The sequence below is a fragment of the Carassius auratus genome, chromosome 32 (genome assembly GCF_003368295.1).
Source record: "Carassius auratus strain Wakin chromosome 32, ASM336829v1, whole genome shotgun sequence".
NCBI classification, from domain to species: Eukaryota; Metazoa; Chordata; class Actinopteri; order Cypriniformes; family Cyprinidae; genus Carassius; species Carassius auratus.
The window spans coordinates 32,494,745-32,519,248 of NC_039274.1; the positions used below are offsets into that span (position 1 = coordinate 32,494,745).

Here is a 24,504-nt window from a genome sequence, read left to right on the forward strand (position 1 = left end):
AGGCAGAGAGGTGGGGGAGGCTGTCACCAGTGCTAACACTGTTCGACCCTCTGCGGTTCACTCTCTCTTAGCAGTCTCAGCACACACCTGCACTAATGCACTTCTATTGTCCTCATCCATTATTCTCTCTTTACTCCTTTACTTCATCACTGCCTCATCCTGTCGGCCGCTCAGCCACCTCTGTGGCATCTTCATCCCTCATCAGACCATCCGCCACTTGTTTAATTCCTCTCTTGCCTGCTCTCATGTGCTCCCTGTCTTTTTCCTGCTCTGATCCGAATGTCCAAACTTGTATCTAAGCATGTATTTATGCTTCAGAGAATGACGGTCTTTCCTCTCTGTCTCCTGAAGCTTTCTCACCCTCTTTCACAGCTGCATGTCCTCGCTATATACAGGCTGACACTGCATTGGGCGAATTCATTTCCCCTTAATTAATTCTCTGTGTTGTCTTCAAGGGTTTTTACCTTGTGCCTCTCAATTGCAATTTTGATGTTATCCGGGACCACAGACACAGATCTGCTCCTGGGCCGCGTAGCCTTGACCTGAAGCAGCTTGTTGCCACAACGGTGACATGGCGCTGTATGTTACTACGACAACGCTGTCTCCAGCAATTAGAGTCATATGCAACATTAGCAGACATCTCCCAGCCTGCATTGTGACAGGCTCTATAAATAGCACACCTCTTTCTTTGTCTCGCTCCATCTCGCTCTTTCTCCTTGGGATGGTGGCACCTCTCAGGATCTGCAGATTTGCTGAGGTCACTAAATTTTTAATTGAAACAATCAGCGTTTAAATATTCAACGTGGGCTATCGTCATGCAAGCATTTACCCTAGAAGCCCCCGGGGCTTGACGGACAAAAAAATGCTAATTTCGCATATTCACTTAATCCAGATCTCGAAGATGGCACACAGCTATTAGCTTGGAGTCATTTGAAGCTAGTGATGCTTTGCATCTCTTCTACAAAATACAATGCAGCTCACAGGACGCCCCGAAGGAAACAGGTAAACCCTCTCTAGGTGCATTGAGCCCCAAATGAATTAATGACACGTTTGCGGAGAGAAGTCGTGTCCAGCAGGCAGCTGGGATTGAGTGATGGGTCTGCAGATGAGTACACTAGTTTCTGCACTGGAAACAGATGAAAGGGGGCTAATAAATATCATGTAGTAATATGGCACACAGACTCCCAACTAATGCAGGAAATGTGACGGGCAGATGGAGGAAAACGAGAGAGGGAGAGAGATGGAGCGAGGAAGAAGCCTGTGTAAACATGGTTCACCTCGAATGCTGCTCATTGGGTGGAAATGGAGCATCTGTATTTTCTTCTCTTCTCACTCTCTCTTCCTGTCTGTTTCTTTCTCAAGCCAAAGTTTTCCAAATGCAGCCTATCCTTGCGCTCCATTTTTTAAAGCAAACTCTGCATTATACTGTGGCATAATTTAAGTGTCTACATCAATAAACACAACTACAAAAAAATTCAGCTCATAAATAACACACAAGAAGAAACTGCCCTAGAGTCAACTGCATGTTGCACTTTCTATACAACATTATGGTGTATGAGAATGTAAGGGGTGGAAATGGCCCACCAGCGGCACACAGAGCTTTCAGCAACTGTTTTAATCAGCCTTGCAGCATCATGGCAGTCAGCTCGCCTTTCAGAAAACAACTTGGGCATTATTCAGAGTTCTTTATCACTGTCTTATGCCTGATTTACATTTTGTCTCTCTCTTTTCTCCACTTTCTTCTTCATGCACAATATTATTATATTTTTGTTTATCCTTTGCATTACACTCTGCCACAAAAAAACTTCACGCCAATTATCAGCCTCCTGAAATCAGAATCACAAGAACTTGGTGAGAAGCACAAACCTGCTGGTTCAGAGCTGTAAGCACATATAAAATAGATAAATTAAATTGCAAAAGAAAATATGTAATTTCAAATGATAAAGAAATAAACAGGGTTGGGAAACCAAGCACTGATCCTATAAATAAATAAAAAATTAAAAAGATTTGAAGCAATTGGTTTCCAAAACATTTTATTTTTGTTGTAATTTATTTATTGTAATATATTAAATACTATTAAATACTCCATTGATATTTTTTGTACTACACAGTGGAACCACTGAGGCTCAACTACAATCCACAGCGTGATCAGATTCAGTGCAAACCAATTTCCAAATAAATGATTATTTATTATGAGCAGGTTGTATAGTGAATTAAAAAACACCTCTGAATCAATCAAAGCAGTTTCAGAATCCTCCCCCAGGGGGAGCCTCCTACTTTAGATAAAGCAGCATAAGTCAGGGTGACACAGGGCTGGTTGAGGGGGAGACACTGGCCATCAGGAGTCTGCAAACAGAAATAAGAGAAACCACACAATTTTGTAAGTTAAGAATCATTTTAAAACACCAAATCATTCATATCTATGGTTAACACAACTAGATACTTAAAGGGTTAGTTAAAAAAAATGTTTTCATTAATTCATAAATGTCATTAATTATTCACTCTCATGTCCTTCCAAACCCACAAGTCTTTTCATTCATCTTCAAAACACAAATAAAGATCATGTTTCTTCAGAAGACTTGGATTAAACCACTCGATTCATATAGATATATGTATTAACTTTTTTAAAGTGTCAAAGTTTTGATGTAACAAACTGCCAGTGAAGGAATAGAAATCCCTTATATTTAATTAAAATATTTTCATGCGTGTTTCCTCAGATTTGTAATATCTTTGAAATGACATGAGAGTAACAGATCACAGAGCACCCCCCCCCCCCAAAATCGTATGAATATATGAACATACAAATTATTAATTATTCAATTATGAATCAATGATGAATTATTCAGGGATTTCAAAATATGTAATCATTTTGGATAAAAAAAATAATGCATATGTTACCCTTTTTAAATATATATTTTATCATTTAATACAGTCAGGGCAAATTATTAGATTGCATTAATGACTTCATTTCATTAAAAAGTCTTTTACAATAATTACCTTACCATATTTCTGATTTGTTATATCTGCTCTGTTGACAACTGAAATTATCTCGTCATTTGGCAACAGACCGATGAGTGCAGTAAAAAAAAAAAAAAAAAAAAAAATTTTTTATAAAAAGTTTTATTTCCTTTTTTTTCTTCAGAAGCACTAAAAGAATCATTAGTGGAATTAACAGAATACAGTTTCATGGTTAGCAAGAAATATTTATGACAAATAATAATATAAATTCACTTACTTTGGGCAGATGTGGTGAATGGTTTTTACAAGACACCCACAAACTTCAATAAATTACATATTATACAAAATAAATAGGATATGTCAATATTTGTATGAGATTACGAATGAGCATTTTATCACGGCTTGGTACTGTGTTCTAAAACACTTGTCTGATTACACCAGGCTTGTCCCAAGTCCTGGCATACACACCCTATCCACTTCATGACCTCATCAATGAGTGTGTGTATGTTAGTTTGACTCCCTCGGTCTCTCTGGCACACATAGAGAACTGTGCAATCCAATTACAGCCACACTGGCATCCACAGGCCTTGGCACAGAAAGCGTGTGTGTGTGGGTTTTCTGTGTATCCCTGTGTCAGACTCTTAAGGTCAGTGTGTCTGGCTGTGTGTGTTTGCCAGGCATCAGGCAGACGGTGACCCCTTGACCCCTCATGCTCGTTATGGAGTCCAGACTCAATCTCTTGTTAGCCACTATCACCTGGCACTAACCGTTCCTGAGCTCCAGCCCCGCTGCCTTACCACCAGAGCGGATATTTTTATCTGGATCGCCCGCTCTCCTGCCCTTTCCCGGTCTCTTTCTCTCTTTCCAGCACTCAACCCCATTCCACCTCCCTCACAACCACTCACCTCTCCAGCTGCACGTCAGTCCAATTTGGGTCATCCTGCCCCGAGCCGGGCTCCTGTAGCCACGCAGCATGGCTACATTAGTGCATACGCAAGTGCACGGATTGGAAATCAGGATAATAGCAGCTCCTCCCGAGACCAAAGATGTCCATGCGGGAGCATGACAGAAGGCCTAGAGCGACTTGAGAGTGACAAGGGTGTCTGGTGGCCATGTTGGAGGCTGACGCTCTGAGGCGAGATGATAGATAAAGGGTGGAAATGCTATTAACGCCTTGAGATGGAGGCTGTGTTTGCTCACTTCGTCCAGATTGGAGAGGGAGAGGGAAGCTGCACTCAGCGTGCCTCTTCTGTCACTGCCCATATAAAAGTGGAGGAATTAAGTGTCTCTGACCTACAGTGATATTTCTTCAGATACTACAAGAAAGAGTGTTTGTATGTGTGTGGCAGAAAAAAAGAGAAAGCCAGATGAGAGCACGAAAGAGCAGAGAAAACGACAGAGAGCAGAAAGATGTGGAGAGCAGCAGGAGGACTTGTCAGAGAAGTAATACAGCTCTATTCATGTCATGCAGCCGTGGCAGGACTTTTCGGCCTCTTTCCACACGCTGGGGCATCACTTATGTGAACACAGTAAGTCCAAAAAAGGGAGTCATGTCTGGGCTGTCGGTGGATTTCTCTTAAAGCAAGCCTCTAGGTCTCTCTTGGGCATCCTAAACGCTCATGTTAATGTCAAAATCTTGTTCTTCTGAGCAGAGCTGCATAAATGGACATGGCATGTGGGTGCTTATATTTCTTGCCTGACATTACAAGACTTTAACAAAATGCTGTCCCGCATTACAGTGACCGTTCACTTCTCTATGCGCCCTGGGAACGGCCGTGCCCCACTTGACCTGTCTAGTTCAACAACTGTCATTTCTGTTGTACCTTTTTCTACTCTATCTGTGTCTTTTAACCTCTACTTCTCTAAATTCTTACCCTTTTCTGTCACTGCACTCCTCTTGACATGTTTTTCTTGACATCTGCTGTCTACCACACGGATAAAACCAACCTTGTGGTTTAACCGGTTTGTCATCTGCCTGCAGCATTACCCTGGGACAGTGACTTGAGAGTAGGGGTTTTCAAAATGGGCTCTGGGGAGTAGGGACACAAGGGGGTCAGCAAAAAAAAGGGTTCTAAGAGTTAACCCATGCACTTAAGATATTGAGGAAATATGTTTAACAAAGACCTTTTCATATTAACATTCACCAAATTAAACAGGACCATGTGTTTCATTTGCTTTCTAAAGACTGATTAGACTAGTAGAAATACAGTCATATCATACACACACACACACATACATGTACATTTATATATACATATATATATATAACCTTTACTACTAGGGATGAAATTGATGCACCTCAAGCCGGTTAAAATTCGATACAAACATGAGACGATTCAAGGCAGTCGAGTTGTTAAACTAACTGTGATACAAGTGGGGGTGGGAGTTTTTTATGAATGCATCTCTGAGAGGAACTGAATGGTATGGTGTCAGATGGTATTTTCTCTTCATCTAGCCTCCTTATAATCAAGTGGCAACTCTCACTTTCTCTTGTGAAGCCAACACGGAAGTGACTTAAACTGTAATTTGTCAACTGGCTGCAAAAGGGAATCAAGACTCCCCATGTTAAAATTTTACAATTTTACAGAAAAAAAAAAAAAAAAACGTCCTGCTCCGCCCACTTTGAGCTTTAAACCCACTCTTCAGAAAACTACATGTTTTCATACAGTCTATGCTTATAATGAATATTAAATTGCTGCTTTGTTTACAATGGTAACCAAGGAAATGCTATATTGCAGTGGTTTGATAAGTGCCACCTGCCGTCAGAGAGTGAATTTCTCACTCAGCCCATATAATTACTCATTCAGCCCATATAATGCATTTGTTTCATGCATGTATGTTCTATGTAGTATAATTTTACAAAGCTAAAGTCAGACCATTCTGTTTTTGCTTAAAATTTAGAAATTATAAAATGTTACTAAAAAATACATTTTTAGAATTTTTTATAAAAAACATAAAAAAAAAAAAACATTTAAAATGTTAATTTTATCATTAAAATTCACACAAAAAAAAACAATGAATCAAAATGACACACATCCATATATACAATAAAAATGCTGCATCCATAACTTTGCAAAATGGCAAGAAGGTCACAAGTGATTCCACTAAATGAAGAATAAAAAGTGAAATATTTCAGACAGAAAAAGCAAAAGAAAAGAAGACCTCAGAAAGAAGTGCAGGCAAATATCAAAGAGGTAAAGAGATAAAAGGAGAGTTTGACAAAGATTGAGTGTGAAAGAGGAAAAAGGGCGAGACAGAAGATGAGATACAGGGACTCTGACCAGCTAGAAATGAGAGTGAATGAGAGGGCAGACACAAAGATTGAGGTGGTGGATGAAGTGATGAATAAAGAAAGGGAGAGTGGGAGGAACCAGTGGACTCCGGGCAGGAGATAGATGAGCTGAGGTCAGACGATGAGAGAGAGAGGACAGAGCGGTAGCTGGAGAGAGAAAAGATGAATACAAAGAACAGGCAGGGAGACAGGAAAGAGATGAGGAAGGAGAAAGAAGACTGAAGTGAGCGAGGAAAGACGAGAGCCAGCAGCATGTCACGAAATCATTCATCAAGCTCCAAAACACTTCACCTCCACAACCCACGAGAAGAGCACTATGAAGGCGTACTTGACATATCCATCCACCGCAAGAAACCAAAGAATCCAAATGTTCTTACCCACAAGCCAATCATACCAGACACGGTCTCAGCCACTGAACTCAACAGCCCAAACACAACTGCCACAGTCACTGTCACTCGCTGTCGTCCAAATCCAGATCTGTTCAGCAGTGCAGACAGAACCATCTGTGCTTCTCTAAAACTCTGTCACTCTTTGCTGTCTAAGTCCAGGCTGCTTCCTGTGGCCGAGCTGCTGGAGAGACTCTTGCTGAGCTTCGAACCCAGGATGTTATCCCTCTGAGGGCCCAGGCCTTGAAGGAGCACTAATGTTTGGGATGCCAGGAGTCATTAGTCTATATGGGAAACACTTAGAGGGATTAAGGCATGCAATTATAGGACGACCTTTTGTTGAGGTCCATATTGCACAAAACGAATAGAGTGCTGCAGTTGTGATGTCTAAACCCAGAAGACTAATTCACCATGGGTTCCCTCGAGATTTTCCTCGAGGTTTTTATAATTTTTTTTATTTTATTTTTTATTTATAAGTAAAAAGTGGTCTGTGGTAAACAAACTTATGATACTTTGGCGTTATGCACTACATTGGAAATTAGACACCCATAGTGGAAATGCTATTTTTTTTAGGTCTATTTTAACTACATTAGAATGTTTGGGGTGTGAGTGTACGCTGTTTCCTACAGTAAATACAGTAACATTATTAAATATTACTACAACTTAACTTTTCTATATTTAAAAAAAATAATAATTATCATTTATTCCTATGATGGCAAAGCTGAATGAATTTTCAGCAGCCATTACTCCAGAAATTTCATTGCCACAGAATCCTTTTTTCAGAAATCATTCTATTATGCTAATCGGTTTCTCAAGAAACATTTTTTTTTTTATTATCAGTGTTGAAAACAGTTTTGCTGCTTAATATTTTAGTGGAAACTCTGATATTTTAAGGATTATTTGAATAATTGTAATTTTTTTTGCTATCATGTAAAAGTCTTATTAAAAAATATAATAATAATAATAATAATAATAATAATGATATAAATAAATAAATATATATATATAATTTGTAAAGAACCCAAACTTTTGAAGCAGAACACAAAATCACAAACTTAACACCTAGCAAACCACCTAAAACACCTTAGTAATCACAAATGAACCACTTAGACAAGAAAGTCTTATCTCTGGCAGTCAAGCAAAATTGATTTTGCAGAGACAAGCAATTAAATCTAGTTTTAATTAACATAATGCTTTTGTCACCTACATTTATATAAGGTTTAAAATGGACCAAAAATAATATGACAAAATATTGAGTGAATTTAAAGTATAAATTCATTAAAAGACAAAATATTGTCCTTTTTTTATGACTAAAAATAAAACTCCTGATCACAGGTCAACAAATCAACATGCTGCCTGCTGGTGTTCAAATAGAGAGCAGTAGAAGATGGCAATGGAAGCACTTACGAATGCACATCTGAGGAATATTTTAAAGAATAAAGACCATAGCTCAGTGTCCTAAGACACATAAAACCAGATTCTAAAGCCTGACTGCAATCTCAGTGCAAACACAATTTCCATTAAAAGGAAAATAGCTTTCCCACTGAATGAGAATAATCTATGACCTATGGTTCGTTTTCATTATGCTAATGTAATTTCTGGATATCTTCCATTAGCTTTCTAAATGAGTTTTATCTACATTGTATGTTAAGAATATTTATCTACAACTTAATGTTTTGAAATTGTATTTCCCACATAACGGCTGTGTAGGAAGAGATATGTACAATATTCAGACCATTACCTGTAGACTGACGGTGCTGCTTATTTTGGTCCTCGGGAAGGATAATGCCATACTAGTGGAGTTCAGTTTCCCCAACCACTTCTCAACCTGATCCTGGGTCAGCAGATGGTTCAGGCGAACCAAACTCTCCATTTGGAAAGGCAAAAGCAGCACAATGTTGCCCTTTTCTTCCCACAGGCCCAGTTCCAACAACTGTATGTTCTACATGTCCTCAAAGTGACCATATACAGTAGTACGCCTGGGAAAACAAACATTTGTTAGTTTGGATGTCTTAGTGTATTTCAATGATAAAAGCCTGATGGAACTTACCTGATCTGTGCATCATGGGAACTTTAGTGTATTTAGTACCCAGGAAGCTGGGCAAATCTTGGTTTTCGTGGTAAAAGCCTTGCATGATCCCATAATCCTACAAACAGAAAAACCCACTTAAAACACATGTGGACAGTGAATAGATGAACATGACTTGGACATCATGACCTGGACATGCACAAACAAGCATTTTAACATTCTGACACAAACTATTAGAAAACATATAGTATATGTTTTCTATAGAGTATAATACTCTTACAGCCATGCTGTTTTGACTTGACATACATCAAGGCATTGATGAGTCAAATCATACAAAGGAATATCAGAGAAAGAAAAGGCGAGAGGAGGGCTGCAGTGTCAGACTGTGTTCTATGTCCCATGTTGTGTTTTCCTCCCCCACGTACTCCATGTCAATGATTATGCCCATATTTGTTTTTTCCTGTTCCTGTCCCTATTTAGTTATATCAGTTCCAGGTGTTCCCCGTTTAGTTCATTTGTTCCCGGGTGTGTCCCATTAGTTTCCCTGTTCTTAAGCTTTGTGTTTCCTTGTCTCCAGTATCAGTTCATATACATTGAGTTTGTGCTACAGGATGTGTCTCCCCTTCTGAAGTTCATTAAAATCTTCTTGTTGATGTAGGCTACTCCACATCTCCTTGCTCCTCCTGTAGGCAACCGTGACATGCTGGGGGTGCGGAGGCGTAGGACATATTATTACAGCCCATTACACCCATTAAATTCACTGACAATGATGAGATTCTCGATAAAGAGACTATTAGCAGTATTACAGTCACATGTTCTTTTCCCCAGTCTTTTCACCTTATTAAAAAATGAGTGAGAAAGAAAGAAAGAGTGAAAAAAGCAGAATCAAGTCAAATCAAATACTAAGGATGATAGTAAGATAATATGGGGTTAAGCCAGGCCATGTTATTTTATTTTGCAGTACAGAACTGTGCGGGATGGATTTTTCAGCCCCGCTCCTGCAAGATTCTTTCCCGTGTCCACCCTCTCCCACGAAAAAAACATTCTGGTCCCGCTCCTGCCCACAACATTCATGTTTTGTCCCACTCCTGCCCGCGAAAGCCTGCATAAAAGTATTCTAGATATTTTCAGCACATCAAAGAAATTTACATTAAATGGTTCTGTAACATCTACTAAGATCCCTAACATTCCAGGATAAAGCTCCCAAAAATATTTGTTATTTAGACTAAGCACCAGCTTAGTCTAAACACTGTTATTTTTAACAGAAAAGCAAGAATGGGCTGCTGTGTGCATGGTTTGGCATGGCAGAATGCGATCAACGCTTGCTTTATTATCACTAAAAGCTGACATCTCAGTTCAGCACGATCTTATAAAGCTCTGGTATAACACAATGAAAATATGCGCAATGAATCTTTCACAATGTCTACACTTGTCTATCTGAATCACCTCTGGTTGGCCACTGTGTTCCAGAAATCAACAGCTGAGTCTTCTGTGATTGGCTACATTGCGTAACCCTTTAAACACGTGCTATAAATAGAAACATTGAGTGTGTTGATCATTTTAATGCTATTAGTTGTTCTTTTTGCTTTTGTGCAACACATTAATAACAATTTATATGTTTTAGTCATTTTATGCTTAGATAATTTCTATTTTGCGGTAGGCCCGCAAATCACTGTATTCGCCATGTTGCATTGGGTCCCGCGAGAGTCCAGAACTCCATTTCGTGGCACCAGAACTATTACACTGCTCTTCAAAATAAGTGAAGAGACAAACACATAAGATAGTCAACAGCCATTGAAACTCAATTTGAACACTGCCACATGTTATTTGGACTCCAAAAATGATTTGGACACTTGAACCACACACTTAAGACACACTTGAAATGTTTGAAAATATAATTGCATTAGGTAAGAAATGTTAAAGCGTGACCTGCAAAAATTATGCAATTTTTTTTTTTTTTTTTTTATGTTACATTTTTACAATTGTTTTTAAACTACAGGTCTCAAGGACATTTTTAGTGAATGTGTTCACTAAAAATGTGTCACACAGGTCAGTATCCAAGCTGTGTCACCACTGGTTCAGCTTGTCATGTTAACTGCAATGATTGACACTAAAGCTACGTTTAGAGCATATGTGTATGAATGTATGAATTGAAGTAAATGGTGTTCAAAGAATCCTGAAAAAGTAATCACAGTGTTGTTGCTGTTGTCAACACTGATAATAATATGATATGTTTCTTGAGCACCAAATCAGAATATTAGAATGATTTCTGAAGCATTGTGTGACACTAAAGACTGGAGTAACGGCTGCTGAAAATTCAGCTTTGCATCACAGGAATAAATACAATTTTGAAATAATAAAAATAAAATAAATTTACAACATCCTTTTCATTAAATAGTTTGCTTGAACAGTGTGCTATTTTATTTAATCTTTTTATAATGCATTAAAAAAAATGACATGTTTGATATTTTTTTTATCTTATGCACAGGCATTTATACTTTAAATGTGGCTTATATGTAAAAAAAAAAAAAAAAAAAAAAAAATGTCGGGGTTGTTGAATATTTTGCCAGTATTAGAAGGATCTCTAGTCCCTTTTAATTTAGTGCTAGTTTTTCACTTTCTCATCAAAGTCACCTGATCACACTTCTGTATTTATAGCTACAGTTTATCCAGGCCTCAGTTTTGCTGCGCCTTAAAAAGGAATGTGCCACCCAACATGAAATTTCCATAATCACCTTTAAACGCTTCTGGTCCAAAAACCACTGCTTTCAGCATTAACCATCCTCCTCCTGAGGAATTCAAAACATATTCATTACGTATAATTAGGAATACCATTAACAAAACCAAAATACAGAAACTAGAATTCCTCTTTAAAGAAAAGAGGCCGATTTCATAAACTGAGACGAGTCGCTCGACTGTCATTTATTATGAGAAATACCTGATCCTGTGTAGGGAAAGCCCCGTGTTAAGCTTTGCATGCGCCTCATGGTATGCTAGCAGTTTCCTTTAAGCTTGGGAACACAAGCCAAGAGCCAGAGCAGTTGGATTTCAATAATTATACAGGGGGATGAAATTTGATCAGCCTAAAGTTTAAAACACATGGCATGGTATCTGTCAGTTATTATGGGGTGGCAAAGCTCTTGGAACTGAGAGCATTAAAGGGGGAATTCTGCCATGCGAGTTTCTGAAATGCCACACAAGGATTCTTGTCACTGAGGTCTTGGCTGGCAATCAAAAGAAAGAAAACATCTTGGGAGATTCTGTGACTGAAAGAGAGAAACAGAATGACCCAACAAGCATTCGCAGGAGAGACTCTCATACCTTCTTCATTAATTACAGAGCGTAAAGACAATGCAGCTATTGTGTGGTTTTGCATCTTGAAAGCTCTCTCATGCTCATTTTCAGTAATAACCGAGCCACAAACAATAAAGCTAAAATGCTCTGAATTAGAGCGCTTTCAATTTCTTTCTCAGGGTCCCTTAGTGCTAGGGGCAGGGCTGCTGTTCGGGGGTAAAGTGTGTGTGTGTGTGCTTGTTTTTTGGGGTTTGCACAAAGGCTGAGGTAATGATCTAATGTGGTGTCTGCCACTACGACGCACAAGGAATCGGCCTACAGAACCCTCTCTCTCTTTTTCTCCGTTTAAAGCCTTTGACCAAACCCCCAAAAATCTCTTATCTTTCACCTCTGTCTTTCCTTCACTCCACACCTGTGGCTCTCCATTTACCCCCTGCTACGAGCTCCAATCCAGTTCTACACGGTGTCTGGCTATTTGTCTCAGTGTACCTGGAATTATGAAGTGTACTGTAGCCAATCGTACCATAGTCATTCCAGGCAGGAATATCATCAAAAAAGTAATGTCCCTTTTTTGGAATTGTGTATTTTAAAGACAATTTTCTAAAATAAAAAATGAGCTTCACACATTTTATTCCACAGGGTTTAAACAATATTTATGATACTTGTTCAATGAACCATAAACAATTATTGCGCATGGACCTGTGGAACAGTTTATAGGCAGAAGGCAATTAAGGTCACGGTTATAATAACTTAGGACATTAAAGATACATTTCTACTGACTCTGAAAAACACTAGAGAAATGAACGGCAATGTCTATTATTTAAAGTAAATTATCTCCAAAAGGTGCACATTTTTACACATTTTCCTATAAAACATAGACATGACTCAACAGATTTCAGGAGAGCAGAGAAAACCGTTCTCAGATTAACACCAAGAGCAAAAGTCCACAAACGCCCCATCAGAGAGGTGATGAAAAAGCTTCGGACAAAGTTAATATTACACTGGCGACTAAATGAATTACTACGGAACCCTGAAGGGGTGCGACAAGTGACTGCCTTTAAATTATAAATCCAAACTATGAATTCAATTTTCATAATCTCACTCACAGGGCCCAATCTATTGTCTGATCTCATTTGTATATTTCATTGGCTGAATTAATGAACTTCCACGACTCCCACTTCTTGCTTGCGAACAGGAAAAAAATATGTAATTAAGTCAAAACATAAAACAAAAGAAATTAATTAGATTGCTTATCAACCTAAAATCAATCCAAACTTTATTTCCTGTTGCGCTTGGTAGTAGAGAAAGCTCTCCTCCTACTGCTCCATTCCCATCGCTCCGTGTTTAAAACAGGATCAAAGCACCTGCCAGTATTACTCAGACAAAGAAATCGATGAGTCGAACAAGACTTCAGCATGTGGGTGAGACAATGAACTCCAGTGAAGTAGAAGAGCATATAGCACCGGCATGTTAAAAACTCATTTTCAGCCCTTCAGGCATATTAACGTCTCTTCTTGGGAGTGACAAGAAACTTAAGTATTGTTGAACTGTCTCTGATTTGACTAAACACGCTACTGCATGTACTGCACAGCATTTGTACAAAAACAATATTACTATTACAGCTCAATAATAATAAAACAAGAAAACTACCCTCTCTTGAGCATGTCAAAATTCAGTGAAATAGTTACCATGCACACTCTTACACATTGAACCATGGCGCTCATATGACTGACACAAATGTAAACCTACATAGCAAAAAAAAATCCTGCAACTCAAATGATAGAGAACGTGCTAGCAACACCAAGGCCATAGGTTCAGTTCCCATGGGGAATGCATGAACTGATAAAAGTGCATACTTTGAATGCACTTTAAGTTGCTTTGGATAAAGGTGTTTGCTAAATGCATACATTTATATGTAAGGACCAAAAAGACAAGTTCAGTGCATATTATGCAAATATTTTACACATATGGATTTAAATCACCATATATATTTTAGAAATGACAAGATAATGCCATTCACGGAATTGCAAAGTCCCTGTCATGTAACAATATATATTTTTAAACAGCAGGCCAAGCAGTATGCAGTATATACTGCACTGTACGCAGCTAGCAGAGTATTGTATGAAGAATATAGCCACCCACTGGAGGGCAGGAGATGCAGATGATCATTACTAAATTATTTAAGATGACACACCACCTCTCCTGGGAAGATACATAGGCTCTTCCTGATATACTGGAGACTGTCTGACTGTCATCAACCTTATAGGCTGGCTGTGAAGGTGAATGCATGAACTACTGATTTATAAAAGAATCGTTCTTTTCAACTGATGCTTTTATTAAATGTTCAGACTGATTTACAGAGCATTTGTAAATCATTTGACTGTAGTTTGGAAATTGTAATGAAAACTGTATTGAAATAATGATTCATTTATTCCAACCAATTTGTTTACTAAACTTGAGTTAACTTGAGCAGACATCCCAGCGTGAACACAAACAGGTGTGTATACAGTACACAAATACATACAAACACATAAGTAAACACACATGCACTTCACAGGTGCATTTGCTACACCAACATAAATCACTGTAATCAAACAGACACACACGTATGTTTTGCACACCCCCTAAAGTGTGATTCCTTATCCTCCAAGCTAATTTTCACCTTCAGCATCAGTCGTGCAACTGTTTATAGTTCATTTATCAAGCAGCAGCACAATCTGTGCTAGCTAAATCTCCAGCATCCAAGAAAGAGGAAGCCCAGCGGTGCTATGACCACTCTGTCTGATCCTGTTTGCCTCAAATATCACCTCTCGCCTTTTTTAGATACAGTATAAGCTGATATATGTGAGTGTAAAACTGTTTTAACTCACTGATGACCTTGAAATTGCTAGTAAGTGGAACTGAAAAAAAAGAAAAACATAAATGTCACAGTATTGTTTGAGCTTTAAAAAAGGTTAATGGTTGCCTTAAATTATTTGAGCTACATTAGATAAATTAGGTGTTATTAAAAAAATTAATACTGGTAAGTAAAACATATGATTTTGATTAATCCCATTGACTCTTTTGAATCACTTCACCAAAAAGAATTGTTCATGGAATCTATCTAAAAAACTTTCATGTCTACAATTCATTAAAATAAATGATTAGCTCACAAACAAAACATCACCAAGAAATCAAATTATAGAAAATAGTTGCGTTTGCTTTCCAGAAGCCATGATTTTTGTAATGTAGTTTGCCTGCTGTCCAAACAGTCCAAACACATAATGGACCATAAAGCTTCAAGATTAGACACAACTATCCTGATCTCCTAAGTACAGTAGACAAGCCACACCTTCATTTTAATTGTGTCTAATGCCTGTTCCTAAAGCATGTTATTCACAGAAGCTTTTTAGTCTGTCTTTGTGATATGCCATGTCCTTTTATATATTATTTGCACTCAGTGATTAAAATAACTTTCCTTAACCTCATTAGGTAAATCAACACAATATGCTATTAGAATATAATTGTGTTCTAGCATTATATTAAGCCAGTTAAACTAGTTTCCTAGCTGTATTCTTTCTCCTCACCTTTAAAGTGCAGTGCATTGGTCAGGATCATGGCTCCAGGTTTGGTCTACAGCGCCTGTTCCAGATCTGCTGTCTCCTCTCCATCCATCCCACTTTTAGCCCAGGACTGGTGCTTCTCCATGTCAGTCTGTTTCTGTGCATCCTCCAGGGCCACATGCTGCAACCCAAAGTGGATCTGAAGCTTCTCCAGAAAGCTCTTCCTCAGTTTAGGGGACTGTTTAGAAAACAGTGCAGAGGAAATGTGCAAAGTGTAGCTTGTTCCATTAGTTTCGTGCACACATTTCAGTGCCTTGGTCAAAAAGTCTCCAACAGCCTTATCATTTTGGTGATCCCCAGGAGATCATGAAACTGGCCTGCTGTGGATCCTTTAGCTCCACCCTCTAGAGCCAGCAGGGAGTTGGCCAACAGAAGTGGGAAAATGAAGGTACTGGTCTGGGAATCGTCGATGCGGAGCGACCTGTACAGCTGCAGCCCCGGGCTCCAGGTGGGGTGATGCAAGCTGGAGATTTCTGTCTGAGGCAAGATCTGAACTTTCGATTACTGTGGAGCAGATGACCAGACGCTCTGTAGAGCCAACATTTGTAGAAACAGGAGAGGAACAGGAAAGGTGGGCACCATTACAGGACTGAAGAGAGCGGAAAAAAAAAGAGAAATATTGAACATTCCACAAATGCTAAGTATATTACATTGCTAATGTCAACATGGAAGTTACACTTATCAGTATACCACATTTTCCGATTTATACTGTGGATAATTAATTGGTGCACTAAATTCAAAATAATAAAATATTTTTCTTCTTGCTTCATCTCTGAAATAACTTTCTTTTTGACTGTTAATCACTTGTATTTTTTAAGGGGGCTAAATAAGGGTTTTTCTAATTGGTTAGGGTTAGGGGTAGGCTTCTGTGGTAGCATTCACCTTTCGTTATGCCACCTTTTGCCAAGCCCATTACTCTGACCTGCAGCTACCCCTTGTCTCAAATATGCATTACGTTGAGTTTTCCACCAAATGGCAACCTAGGGCGCTGAAATAGTATTGGGAAATGTGAGAACCATGGGTTTACTCCAAAATACCATAGTAACTAAGATAAAACTTTGATGTCCTGGTCATAAAATAAATTATTCAATGATAGATAACATTGAATGAGATTCCATTTAAATTTTACAGGAGTAACAACTGTAGCAGGAGGAGAGTATGGTCACCATGCTCATTTTTAATAAGGCGCCCTCTTCAGACACTTTAGCCCCAACGTCAAATTCCTGCTGTTGTTGAGTTGCTGACAGGGCACTAAATAGTGAGCAGGCGTCTCCACGGCCTATATACATCACTAAAATAAACGTTGCAATCCCCTAACCGAGCAGCGTCCTCCGGAAATTTCGCTTTATATCCGAGAGATCACAGAAAGACAGAATAAACAAGCCCCTTAAACAACAGCAGACGTTGGAGGATATTATACCGGTGGTACAGTAGATGTTGATTTTTGCGCTTGCAGAGCGAGCGCAGCTGTTCCGTCTGTTCGGAGAACTGAGGGGCGAAAAACACAGTGGAAAAGTTCCTTGTTTGCTTGTACTGTTAATTAATTAAAGCTTCCTATTTTCCTTCGGCTTCTTCTGTGGGTTTTGAGCTGAAAGGAACTGACAGGGCAGGTTCAGACGTGACGTGGTATAGGAAGGTCTTTTCACGTTTTGATAACTTTTTCTCCAGCCGAATGCATTCTCTCTTGGCTCAATCCGGGTATTTTGTCCTCTTTCAAAATCTCGCACAATCCATTAATCTCCTTACGATACCTAAACAAATGAGTGTTTCTCTCTCTCTATCAGTGTTATAAAATGTGTGTGTGGGGGGGGGGGGGATGGGGGTGTCAAAACGCAAAACGTTTTTATTGTTTTGACCTGAAAAATCACTGTACGGCTGTTGTCATAAACTTTTTCACGCAACTGGTTGCTTCCATCATCTGTACCTCTAGGAATACCCGCAGTTGCAATAGAGACCGAGAGGGGGCGCCCGCGATCTATACCGCCACGGCCTAACATAATGTCGGCTTGGCCCAAAATAACGTGCCATGTATCCTGCCTGCGAAAGTATTAAACACGCTCCTCTTCGTCCTGATTTACATTTTAAACTCCCAGTTTTGGGTTTTAGATGTGACCATCTCCAAAATCCTTACAGAAAGCTTCATATAAAAAAAAAGTAAAATTCAAGATTATTTAGGTTCAACTTCAAATTGATCAATGAGTGGATAAGAAGCAGACGGAATCAAGTGATTTTTAAATAGTCAGAGAGGGTAGAAGAGGAGGATCAGGCCTGGAAAGAGACTCTCACATCATGGCAGTACAAAGATTCTGCCAATTTCTTCTTTAATCCACACCACACTCTCAGGTAGTCATCTGGTGAATACACAAGCGCACAATGTCTCTGTATGGCTGTTTCTCTCTCTCTCTCTCACTCACTCATACACACAACTGTAGCTTGCACTCATATGCTGTGAGGGGTAATTAGACATGCATGCTGTACATATGCTTTTTTAATCTAAAGCAGTCAGAGGGCTCACGCATCACATCTAGTGCATTCACCCCAGACACGCACATAGCTATTGCCAGCATGCTGACTGAAAATACGCCCCTCGTTCACACACGTGCACTCACAGTAATCATGACTAATGTGTGACTGGTCATGGCTGCTTGCTTTATGTGGAGTATAGGGCTTATTGGTATAACAGGATATGTCTTAACCATCTCTCTGGGAGCTGTTACCTTAAGGACCTTCGCAGAACATCACAGTCATTGGAGCCTGTAATTAGTTGCCCTTTCATACTGGTCTAGAATCACCCCCTCCCTGTTTCCAAATAAAAATCTCAGTTGTCATTAGATAAACTGTTAAACCGATCAGGTTATCACAGTCAGCCGAGGCTATAATGAATGAGTTTCACAGATACACCGGCCCAGGTGATCCATCTGCCCTTGGCTGCTTCGGACCTAAACGAGTCCCCGGGGAACCTGCAGAGATCCATGGACACCCTGTGGGAGATTTGTATCTTCCTAGGGTCTCACCTTTCACCGGTGTGACGCCTTTACCCTTCCCTTTGCTACTCGTATATCCCAGCCTTTGACCTCCTAGATTCACCTTTACACCATTAATGTTAATTTCACCCGTGTAGTTATAGTAATGCATGGCCCTCCATTAATGCTCCCTCACATATCAAATGCCTTCACAGGATCTCATTTCTACTTATCAGGTCATCGACGTACACAGATTTTCTACATTAGGCTTGCAGTAGGCTTGTGAGATAAATGTTTGACCTCAGGGATAAAAGGGAAAGGTATAGCTTATTCATAAAGATTTGTTTATGACGATGATATAAACTAATATTCTGAGGCATGATACAGAGATTAAAATGGGGGTAACCTGAACATCATAGACAGAGACAGTTTTGACTTGGAACAGGAACCATCCAGAACACCCTAGCAACTGTATAGCAACTAGAAAAACACCAATATAAAAATCCTGGCAGATACGATTGCCAATAATAATACGAATTATTACTATTATTAGTATTGTTATTTGTTATGACCAATAACCAGTAAATGGCTGGTATTAGAGAAATTTCAATATTTCATGTAAAATATATTTTTATTATACATTATTATTTGTAAATTTATATCAGTTTCTACAATTATGTTTTTACATTTATTTACAGTACACTGCTAAAATTAAGAATACATTTTTAAAAGCTTAAATTAAATGTCACATTTAAATTTAGGCACTATAACATATTACAGTACAGTATGAAATTAATATAAATTTTTAGATTTCCTAAAGATAACATTTTACAGTTTTATTAAATTAGTAGTGTCTTTTTTTTTTTTTAATTTAAGTAAGCATTACATGTTGGCAACAGTTTTCTAAATGTAAAACTAGAGGAAATAAGCATGTCTAATAAAATATTGAATACTTGCTAATGTTGATTAATAAAATAATATAATATAATTGATTTGGTAACTATCTCATGCTTTAATATCAATACATAAAAAAACGAAACTCCCAGAGTGTCTTAACAACTGCACTGTAAATCAACACCCTGGAAACCAACAGTATCAAAGGGTACAGCTTTGCTTAAAATATGTATGACGTCTCTACAGTGCCAGAGACAATATACAGAAATATCTGACATTTACCATTCAGCTTAATTGCCTTTCCTCATGGATGTTGTCTTATAGAGCACACATAGACTAAAATTCACAGTTCATCTTGTGCACTAGTCTCTTCCAGCATCTTCTGGACACCTTTAAGGCAAAGCATTGGTGTCCATCCAGTCTCATAACCCGCAAAATGCTCTGCCAGTGAAAGGAGACGAGAGGCAGGGTGAGTGACATTTATGGTACAATAGGCCCCTGATTTACTTTCCGTATGAGCCTGTAGAAAGTGAATCACACACACACACACACACACACACACCTTTACTGGGCTTTTATGTTGGAGCCATTTCAGGACAAACTGTGGGGTTCATCTACTCCATGCGCTCTGTCAGTTCATCATCATCCCTGACCCGTGGGCCCCCCCATGCATTTTCACGCTTAGTCTCCCATTTATGCTGGTTTGAAAGCAGTCATTCTCATCTACATTCAAATTCCCATTGTAATAAGAGATTGTGGAATACCGCTCTGAGATCAGCGTTGAAAGGAAAGGTCTGTCAACACACCGTTTTACTCATTTGGATCCGAGTGTGTTGAGTGACGGACCCGTGGAGCGTTTCTCAGTGCTTTTAAACCATGATGACTCCTGGGTTAGACCCACAGCAGCACGTAAGCCTGAAAAGAACATAAACACACATATTTCTTCCACTCTCCCTTTCTTTCTCACTCTCTCATTCATACAAATACACACCCAAGGGTGTGTAGTCTACAGGAGCGGAGGTCTAGATGACTAAAAGAGCACAAACACAGACACAGTTGGGGGGTGGGGGGCATATTTATAATTGTCAGAAATCACAGCGCCATCTGTTCTCTGTCTCAGACGTTTCCAGGCAGAGGCTCTAAGAGTTTCCTGTGAGATGAGGCAAACCGGGCGGCCGACCCTCAGGGTGATTCCGAGTCAAGAAAAAGGGTGCCTGTGTGAAGGGAGCACACACACACACACAATGGTTTTTTATCATATTCAATGCACATATTTTCAACTTAATTTTTTCATACAAAAAATGCATGAAATATTAAATTAAATATATTACATCAGCCATATTAGCACTGACATTTGACTTTTACTCTGACCAGCGTGGAAGTAAAAGCGCAATGCGTGATCTATCTAATGATTCATTAATATACTGCTTTTTGCATAGGATAGAATGTGTGTCAGGATGCACAAGTTTATGCACACAGGCGCCAACACGGGCATTCAGAAACAAGCTGCAAAGTCTCTGAACAGTCTGAGCTAACTCAGACATGATCACATACACATGCTGCTTTAAAGCTCACATGTTGGTTTAAACAGGCACACCTTCCCAGACAGATGGACAGCCACACACACACAGACTTTCTTCAGTTCTCATACTTTCTTGAACACACATGGTGATTTGCTCAAACAGATACACTCAGATACTGTTTTCCTCTCTCTCTCTCTCTTTCTTTCTCTCTCTCTATCTCTCTCTTTCTCTCTCTCTCTACTCTATCAACAGAAGCGAGGTTAACTGGAGCAGTTAATTGCTCAGAGTGAGTCAGCGATGAGTGGAGTGTTTGGAAGTGCCATACACTCCTGTGCTGACAGCTGTCTTTATATAATCTGAACACTGCTCAACCCAGAGCGGCTTTCCATCCCCAAAAAATCCGACCGGCACGGTTCTGCAACACATCTTAGATCAGCAGGGAACAGAACAGACGCCAGAGCGCTGCAAACAGCGCCTCCCCCCCCTGCATCCTTTCTTCACATTGTCCTGCTGTGTCTCCATCTCTCTTTCTCTCTTGGATTCTCTCTTTTTCTCCTCCTCCCTGCTCGGCTGCTGCCAGGAGCCCAGCTGGCACTGTCATGTCTGATAGCCTGGAACAGACTGGGCGTGCGGAGGGGGGGACGACGATGCTGAAACGGCTACAGCACAATGCATTATGCATTACACAAGCGTGTGTGTGTGTGTGTGTTTATGCGATGTGATAGGGAGCATGTTCATTTTTGGCTCAAAGAGGTGAGTAGGTACAATCAGTATGGTTGTTGTGAAAAGTGAGGATGGAAAAGTGAAAGACGCATAATGTGCCATTTAGTCCGTCGGTGTTTGTTGAGGAGCACAAAGGAAGTGCTCTTAATTTTTCTATAGTAAGGTGACTGATGGCTCATGTCCGCAGGCGAGAAGAGACAGTCATTTCTGGGCCTCGCACATTTCAACCATCACTCAGGGATTAAAATGGAGAGATGAGAGAAAAAGTGCTCGATGCTTTCACCCCTTCACACGGCCCTAAAAATACCAGGCCTGCGGCTTGGGAAAGGAGAACAGTATGAGAGACAAAAGAAAGGAACAGGAGAAGAGATATGAGCCTTCGAGGGTCTGGAGAAAATCAACAGGTGATGTCATTTATCCAAATAATGACTCCAGCTACCGTGGAGATGAGACTGTAAGTGTGTTTTGGGGGCATTAGGCAGAAGCTCATAAAACAAGAGTGAAAAAAAGAGAGCGAGGAAAGCAAGGCTGCGTTTCCATCATGTCCCCATCCAGCTGTGCTGAGTAATCAGCCACGGCTAATAATGCTGGGGAGTTCATTATGTTTCTCGTTCCATATCCGCCACAACTAAACCCATACATTAAACCATTAACAGTGGAAAAGGTCATTCACTGTGTACATTAGCCCCAGTCACACGGGAGTTTGATTATTCGCTGAATACGGGCGGGTTTAAGGGACGACCCGTGGCTTGGATTCATGTGAAATATGGTGCGGAAGCAGAGGTTAGTCATATAAAGTTTTAGCCTCGAGGCAGGTTAGCTATGGAGACTCAGTCTGTGTAGCCTAATTAGTAAAGGGAGCTGACAGGGCTTAGCGTAGAAGAGCTCACAGCGGTGAGGTAATATAAGAATGTAGTGAATTCAACAGCTCATCTTCCTGAATTTCCCTTTAGGGTTCAGTAAAGGACATTCATTCAGCTATCAATCCATTTACTTTGCTGAAAAGATAAACTTAGGCCACTATGAATTTCCATGCAGCTTAAAAGCCCATGCTTGTGAGTGCTAGCTTAGCTACTCACTATAGTGTATAATAATATACATTTAAAATGTGTATGTTATATGCTGAAAGAACAAATGCATAAATAATAGAAAAAAAATACATTTTAGAAAAATATAGATATTTTTTAATTAAATGTATACAAATTTTTTTTGTAATAGTAATTTATATGTATACACACAAAATAGGAAATAACATACAAATTAGTGAAATAACAAAGAGGCGTAATAGAAAGTTAACAAAAACTTTTCATATGTGAAGAGGACTGAAGATGATTCAGAGATAGCTGATTCTAAACAGTAAAGGTAATTACTCACAACCACAGTGAACAACTTCTAAAATGATTGTAGAGAACACAGGGGATTAATATTATGGTGTGACACACAAAGAGATATTGGTTTGCATTCACAAATCTGGCTAAGATACTGTACACACTAAAATGAATATGTTTTTACAAGGTCCACTATCTACATTTAGTTATAAAGTGCTACAAACCTGCAGTGTCCATATGAGTTCCTAAATTTAAATAAGCATAGGAAATCCACCATGGCTTAGACAAAAAATCGCCAGCCTCTGCCATCAATACAGAATGACTTGATAAAGCTTGAAACCACATTAGAGAGAATACAGATCACACCAGTGTGCCAATCACAGGAAACCCACCCAGAACAATAAACGAGGGCACGTCCCCTTGTCTTCCTCTTTCTCCAATATATCCATCCCTCTGCAGCAGTTCACTTTCATTTAGCTGCATTACAGCAGGCCGAACACTTTCAAAGGGGATCTTGGTCCGGGTCTGTTGGGGAGCCAAGAGGCGGAAATGATTTACAAGGCTCTGGTTAGGCTGATTAAAGATTTTAATTAGAGGAAACCAGCCCTCTCCAAGTTGGAGTGGGCTGCACGGGCAGGGATGAAGAGTGGATGAGGATGAGAGGAGAAAGGGAAAGAGAAAGAAGAGGTAACTGAGACTGGGAATGATGATGTGCGAGAGCAGAAAAAGGACATTAGGCCGAAAGCAGAAAGAGAAGAGGGTTGAGAAATAATGGACAGAAGAGTAGAACTAAAGATGAATAAATGGAGAGAATTAGATGGATTTGAGGACAGCAGAGATGAATAGAATGGTGAAAATGGAGGGGGGGTGGATGAATAGAGGATAGATGGAGAGATAATGAAAGGCCGTTGGACGCTAAGAGGGTAATTTTAGCAGAACTCCAAGAGAATGGACCTTTGTCCCACAAATATAAAATAAAACTGAACATGACAAGCCATTTCACCTCCCTTCACCCAGAAAACCTCAAAAGAGTCTAGAAGGTCTCAAAGGGTCTCAAATCCTCTTACAGTCCATTTTGCCCCACATTGTCTGCCATGGTTATACAAACAGGTATAGTCGTGTCACCCAAACCTCACAGAATTGATCGAGCCTCAACTTGACATGTCAGACTGCTCCAATAAGCAGACAGTTTTTTTTTTATTATTATTTTTTTAAATAAATGAATAGGCTACTTTCCTTCAGCAAGGATGCATCATACGTGAAAACAAAGATATTTATAATGCTACAGAAGATTTTTATTTCAGTAACACTTTACAATAGGGAACACATATTCACTATTAACAGAGTTTTCCCTGAACAAACTCCTAGTTTGCTGAATATTAATAGGCTAGGTAACAAGGTAGTTGTTAAGTATGGGGTGGATTAAGGGAAAATACGGTCAAGCAGAATAAGGCATTAATATGTGTTTTATAAGTATTAATAAACAGCCAATATTCTAGTAATATGTATGCT

General features: G+C 39.3%; 1 pseudogene; it reads right to left on the reverse strand.

Moving 5' to 3' along the window:
- Positions 1-17,121, reverse strand: part of LOC113052441 (serpin H1-like) — a 42,009-nt pseudogene extending 24,888 nt beyond the window's left edge.
- Positions 17,122-24,504: the final 7,383 nt, after the last annotated feature.